The sequence below is a fragment of the Triticum aestivum genome, chromosome 2B (genome assembly GCF_018294505.1).
Source record: "Triticum aestivum cultivar Chinese Spring chromosome 2B, IWGSC CS RefSeq v2.1, whole genome shotgun sequence".
Classification (NCBI taxonomy): domain Eukaryota; kingdom Viridiplantae; phylum Streptophyta; class Magnoliopsida; order Poales; family Poaceae; genus Triticum; species Triticum aestivum.
In genome coordinates this window covers 459,165,071-459,171,877 of record NC_057798.1, presented here as the reverse complement: position 1 = coordinate 459,171,877, position 6,807 = coordinate 459,165,071, and positions in this window count along the sequence as shown.

Genomic DNA, 6,807 nt, shown 5'->3' with positions numbered 1-6,807 from the left:
GCAAGTGCGGAGCGCCGCGGGCCCCAACAGCCTGCGTCCTTGGTCGATGCGTGGCGACTGATTGTACATGGGCGTCTCCGCTTCCCCACACTGCCTCGGCAACTACCCGACTTGATGAGTCCCTGCTGCATGCAAAAAGGGTTATCATTACCTGCGATCGTGGAGGTCGACGGTTGGCCTTCCTTGGGCTATAAATGAGGAGGGGTGAGGGCCCCCGTCGCCCATCTCTTCCCATTCCACTCGCTTCTCCTCCCTCGCTGCGTTGCTTGTAGCACCCCCCCATGGCGCCTGTGAAGAGGTTTTCGGCCGTAGAGAAGGGGAAGGCTCGCCAGGTAGGGCCTGGCTCTCCTCCGCCCAAGTGCGGATGCGGTCGCCCTCGTAAGCACTTTGTGACCCCCACCATGGCTCTCCGCGGCCGTGGCGGTGGCTATTCACGTGGTGGGGGCCGCCCATGTCGAGGCAGCCCGATTGGTGGAGGAAGGCGCGTTGTGGCCGCGTGGCCTCCCCGGCCCCGCTTCCACTCGACGGAGGTGCTGCCGGAATTCGTCGTGTGGTCGGATAACCCTATCGTCAACTGGCTTCAGCTCCCGTGCTCCTTCATCGGCGAGCTTCCGGCCGCTGTCCCAAGCAGGCTCTGGCTGCAGGCGGACGGCTGCTGCAGCAGGGCCTCCTAGGTCGCGGTGGAGGTCTCCGTCGCCGGCAACGCAACCCTGGCCCGAGGCTGGCAGACGTTTGCCTGCGCGCGCGGTTTGGGCAGGCGGTGCACACTCCACTTCAAGAACGATGGCGACGCGACCCTCTACGTGAGGGTGTTTGGAGAAGATGGCCGCCGCATTGGGTGTTGTCTTGAATACAATGACGACAACGACGAGGTGCTCGGTCTTGGCGATGGTCGTGATGAGGGTGAAGGCGAACTTGCTCCCGGCGGCGACCATGGCTCGTCAAGCCACGGTGGCTCTTCCTCCGGTGGCAGCTCCTCCAGCTGTAGCTACGATTAACCGCCACGCCCCCGTGCCCGCCTCGAAGGCGGTAGCGGGTCGTCCCGTCGCCGCGCTTCGGTGAAGCGTGAGACGGGGTCTGGATGAGCTCAGGAGGACACTGTAGATCCCTCCTCGTGAAGAGCAAATGAAAAGCCGCGTCCGACACCTAGTCTAGTCTTCAAGTCTTCTCACCAGCCCGGAGCTAAGTGCTGCCACTTGGTGTCGGAGGGAGCCCCCGAGGCCCAAGGGCGGCACTCTTGAGACTCCGGGGCGTGTACAACCCCACTCATCATTACATGAGTGTCATGGGCGGCGAGCTTCACATGAACTAGGCCTTCTTCACAGGCACCGGGCCTTTCTTCAGGGGTAGAACTTCCGGGGATGCTGGATGTTCCACGCGTTCGGGATGGGTACCCCGTCCTGGGTCTCCAGGAGCGCGGCACCAAGCCTAGAAACGTGGACGACCTTGAACGGGCCCTCCCACATGGGTGAGAGTTTGTGCAGCCCTTCCCTGGAGAGCACCCGCCTCAGGATGAGGTCACCCACCTCGAGCGTCCTAGGGCGGATGTTGCGACAGTGATACCGCTACAGCACCTGCTGGTATCTTGCCGCCTGCAGTGTTGCTTCACAGTGGCGTTCCTCCCCCAGCACGAGGTCCATCCCCCGCATGGTGTCTTGCCGCGCCTCATCAAACGCCAGGACCCTCGCGGAGTAACGCTTGACCTCGTGAGGGAGAACCGCTTCTGCTCCATAGACGAGGGAGAATGCGGTCTTGCCCATTGGCTTAGTGGCGGTGGTGCAGATGGACCACAACACGGACTGGAGCTCGTCGTGCCAGCCCCTGCCGCAGGCCCCTCAGGACCTCTGTGTTGGCGCATTCAGCATGGCCGTTGCTCCGGTGGTGCGCCACCGAAGCGTAGCAGATCTGCGTTCCAAGGTTAGCACAATAAGTCTTGAAGAGATTGCTAGTGAACTGTGAACCGTTGTCGGTGATGATGCGGTTAGGGACCCCAAATCGGCTCATGAGGCCCTTGATGAACTTGACCACGGAGCCGGCTGGGATGGTGCAGACGGCTTCCACCTCCGCCCACTTAGTGAACTTGTCGATGGCGACGTAGAGGTAACGGTAGCCCCCAGGCGCTCAAGGGAATGGGCCCAAGATATCCAGCCCCCAGACCGCAAACGACCACGAGAGCGGGATGGTCTGGAGGCCCTAAGCTGTCTAATGGATCTGCTTGGCGTGGAATTAGCAGGCCTCGCAGGACTTCACCAGCTCGGTCGCGTCATTGAGTGCCGTAGGCCAATAGAATCCGCTGCAAAATGCCTTGCGGACGAGGGTCCGTGACGATGAGTGGTGTCCGCAATCTCCACCATGTATGTCGGCCAGTAGCTCTTTCCCCTGTTCCCTGGAGATGCAACGTAGGGAAACGCCATTCGACCGCTTCCAGTACAACTCACCGTCTTAGATGCAGTAGGTTGTGGCCTGTCGGGCCACGCGCTCCGCATCCTCCTCTTTCTCCGACATCGTCCCTTGCGTCAGGTACTCCTTGAATTCCTTGGTCCAGCATCCCTCCTGAGGCTCCAGCACCAAGAGTAGGCGTGCTCCCGAGGTCGGGCCACAGGCCGGGGCTCCTGTGGTAGATGGCTGAGGGAGTTCTTCCCCAGGCTGTGCCATTCTTGAAAGTGATGGTGCCGCCGACGGCTTGAAGAGTCGTTCCTCGAAAATGCCAGGCTTCTGAGGCAGCCGTTTGGACGCCCTTCTGGCAATGTCATCAGCCTCTTGGTTGGTGCCGTCGGGCACATGCTGCAACTCCAGCCCCCAGAACTGCTTTTCCATCTTGCGTACTTCCGCAAGATATGCTTCCATGTGCTCGTCCTTCGGCTCATACACCTTGTTGGAGAAGTTGACGAGGAGTTGTGAATCGCCCTTGATGACGAGGCGCTTTACTCCCAGAGATGTTGCAGCTTTCAGGCCTGCTATGAGGACCTCGTATTCTGCTATGTTGTTGGAGACCTTCTCGCCCTGCTGGAAACAGAGCTGAACGACGTGGTAAAGCTTGTCCTGAGTAGGGGATGTAAGCACTGCACCAGCCCCCACGCTTTGCCGCGAGAATGCACCATCGAAGTTCATGACCTAGCCATCTGGTGCCTCACTTCCTGGGGAGAGAGACTGGTCCTCGCCCGCCTTGAGCTCTAGTGCTTCCGTCCATTCAGCCACGAAATCAGCAAGTGCGGCTCCCTTGATGACCCTGGTTGTGCTGAACTCGAACTGAAATGCCTGCAGCTCGATGTTCCATTCGGCGACTCTCCCTACGGAGTTGGGGCTCCTGAGTACCCTTTCCAATGGGTATGCCGAGACGACCTTTGATGGGGTGGCCTTGAAAGTAGTGTCGTAGCTTGCGCGAGGCCACCAAGAGCGCGATTATGAGCTTCTGAGGCATGGGGTACTGTGCTCTTGCATCTCGCAACACCATGCTGACGAAGTACATGGGATGCTCGACGAGGGTGGGGGCGCTATCATGGCCTGCGTCTTCCGGAGGCTGAGGCGCCTCCTGAGATGATGGAGCCCCCAGCGCCTAATCGCTTGGCGGGGCCTCTTCAGCCCAGGGGGCACCATCCTACTGAGCTTGCTCCCCTGCTACGGTTGCTGTGGTCTTCGCGAGGATTTCTTGGTATTGTGCTGCCCCGGCTAGGGCTGTAGCTGCTCGGGACGCGGCCTTAGCCTGGTGCTCCTCCTGAACCGCCACCAGGGCTGCACTGGCGGAGTAGGGAGTGGCGGCAAAGTAGATCACCAGGGGCTTGAGAGGGCGCGGCACCACCATCATGGGGGGGGGGGTGGTCAGGTATTCCTTGAGGTCTTCAAATGCTTGGTCGGCCTCCTGTGTCCACTCAAATGGGCCCTTTTTCTTCATCAGCTTGAAGAATGGTAGGGCACGCTCCCCCAACTTGGAGATGAAGCGTCCTAACACGGTGACGCCACCAGCAATCTTATGCATTTCTCTGAGGGTTTGCGGCGGACTCATGTCTTCGACCGCCTTGACCTTCTCCGGGTTGGCCTCGATCCCCCTGTGCGACACAAGGAAGCCTAGCAGCTTGCCAGAAGGGATGCCGAACACACACTTTTCCGGATTGACTCGCAGGTCCACATGGCGTAGGCTCGCGAAGGTCTCCTCCAAGTCTTGGATCAAGGTGCTTGCTTCCCGATATTTCACCACAATGTCGTCAACGTAAGCCTCGGCGTTTCTCCCGAGCTACCAGCCCAAGGCAATGTGCATCAGCCGTTGGAAGGCCGCGCCCGCGTTGCATAATCCGAATGGCATGCAAATGTTGCAGTACAACCCACATGGGGTCAGCAAGGATGTCTTCTCCATGTCTTCTACCGCCATCTTGATCTGGTGATAACCCAAGAACGCATCCAAGAAACATAGCAGGTTGCACTCGGCGGTGGAGTCGACGATCTGGTCGATGCGGGAAGCGGGAACAGATCTTGGGGGAAGGCCTTCTTGAGGTTGGTGAAGTCTATGCACATGCGTTCCTTTCCCCCCTTTTTGGCATGACAACGGGGTTTGCCAGCCATTCGGGGTAGCGAACCTCGCGAATAACTCCTGCTGCCTCCAGCTTGCGGGTTTCTTGGATGATGAAGGCCTGCTTCTCGGTGGACTGCCGCCTCGCCTTCTGCTTCACAGGGCATACATTGGGGCACACATTCAGGTGATGCTCAATCACCTCCCATGGGACCCCTGCTAGTTGCTTGGGTTCCATGTGAACACCTCCTTGTTCGAGCGCAAGAACCTCACCAACGACTCCTCTTGGTCGGGGTCGAGGCCGGCACCTATGGTGAAGGTGGCTCCCGAGGACCCGTCTTCCTCAACTGGCACCTGCTTTGTCTCCGCCTTGTCCTGGGTGAACAGCTGCTTCTTTTTGGTCGGTGTAGCTTCCTTGGCCTTGGAGGCATCTGCGTCGGCGGGCTGCGCCGCCGCGGCGGCCTTGAGGGAAAGCTTGAGAGCCACAAGAGCCTCCTTGGTATCTCCAGCTATGGTGAGGACGCCCTTGCTCCCGGGCGTCTTCATGAGGTTGTAGGCCGGATGGGTTGCTGCCATGAACTGAGCCAGGGCAGGGTATCCGAGGATGGCGTTGTACGGGAGGCCAACGTGAGCAACGTCGAAGTCGACCAGCTCCGTGCGGTAGTTGTTGTGGGTGTCAAAGGTCACGGGAAGGCGGATTTGCCCCAGAGAACTGGAGGACCCGCCTCCGACGCCTGAGAAGGGCTTGCTGGGTCGGAGCCGCTTCAGTGGTACGTGAAGGAGGCTGAAGGCCTCCACCAAGAGCATGTTGAGGCCGGCACCGCCGTCGATGAGGGTTTTGGTGACGGCCACTTGGCAGATGGTGGGCGTGTAGAGCATCGGGAGCGCACCCGAGCAGGCGGTGGTGACGGGTGATCTTCCGAGTTGAAGGTCAGGTCGGCCTTGGGCGCCACCCAACCCGGGGTAGCTCCTTGCCGCGCGAGGACGGCGCTGATCTGGCGAAAGAACGGCTTGGCGTGGCGGTCTGATGGTGGCGCCTGCGAGCCACCTAGAAGAGCTACGATGACCGGGGGCACCAGCGTTGCGTAGTGGGCGAGGAAGAGGTCGCGCAGCTCCTCCCAGGAGGCCACAAAAGATGCCGATAGGTTGAGCAGCCAAGCGCGTGGGATGCCAGTGAGGGCCGTGGGAAGCCAGTTGGCCATGACCTTGTCGTCAACCCCGGCCTTGAGGACGGCCTCCTTGTATGCCAGCAGGAAAACCAGCGGGTCCGCCATGCCATCATAGCGCGGCGGCATCTCCGACTTGAACTTGGGCGGCCACTGCACCCGCCGTAAGGCGGGGGCCAAGGCTCGGAGCCCCCTGGCCCCAGCACTCTCATCGGTCGCCGGGGCCGGAGGCGCGATGTCCGCCATGGGGGCAAAGCATTGTGTTGGCGGAGCATGGGTCGACGGAAGAAAAGCTCTGGCACACCCCTACCTGGCGAGCCATATGTTGGATATAGGGTTCCGGCAAAACCCTTGAGGTTCGAACACTGGGGTGCGCACGAAGATTTCCCCCTACCGAATCACGCTCTCAGCCTCGCTGCGATCCCTAAGCTAGCTCGATGAACTCACAGCACAAGAGACACAAGGTTTATACAGGTTCAGGCCACCGTTGTGATGTAATACCCTACTCCTGTGTGTGGTGGTTGATTGCCTCTTGGGCTGATGATGAACAGTACAAGGGAAGAACAGCCTCCTGAGGAAAGGTGTTCTTGTGCTTGGCGAACTTGCGTGGGTGAGGGCGATCTGGATGAACCATCATCTTCTACTGTGGTGGCTAGTCCTATTTATAGAAGCCATGGTCCTCTTCCCAAATATTGAGTGGGAAGGGATCCAACAACGGCCAATTTGAAAGGGGATAGCTAGTACACGCTATCCTGACTAAAGGTGGTCTTCGCCTTTCAAAGGCGCTGGTGGTAACACCATCTTGGGCTCCACGATGACCTCCATCCCGTCGTCCTGCTGGTCTCGGTATTGTTGCACCGATAGGGAAACCTTTGCTTGATGCCTCGGTACTCCGCGCCTGCGCTTGCCCCCTTAGCACCAAAGGGGAAACGAGGACACAGCGCGTGCTGGCGCCCGCCTGGCGCCCGCCTGGCCTTGGTCGTCATGGCTTGTATCACGGGAACCTCGCGAGGTATCCCTTGCCTTGATATCTCCGCCTCCTCGCGAGTCTGCTTGGTGAGGCCGTTCCTGAGGAGGCCTCGTGTCGTCCGCCCCGCGAGGCTTGGCCCCTCGTGAGGGTCTTGAGCGTTGGTTGAC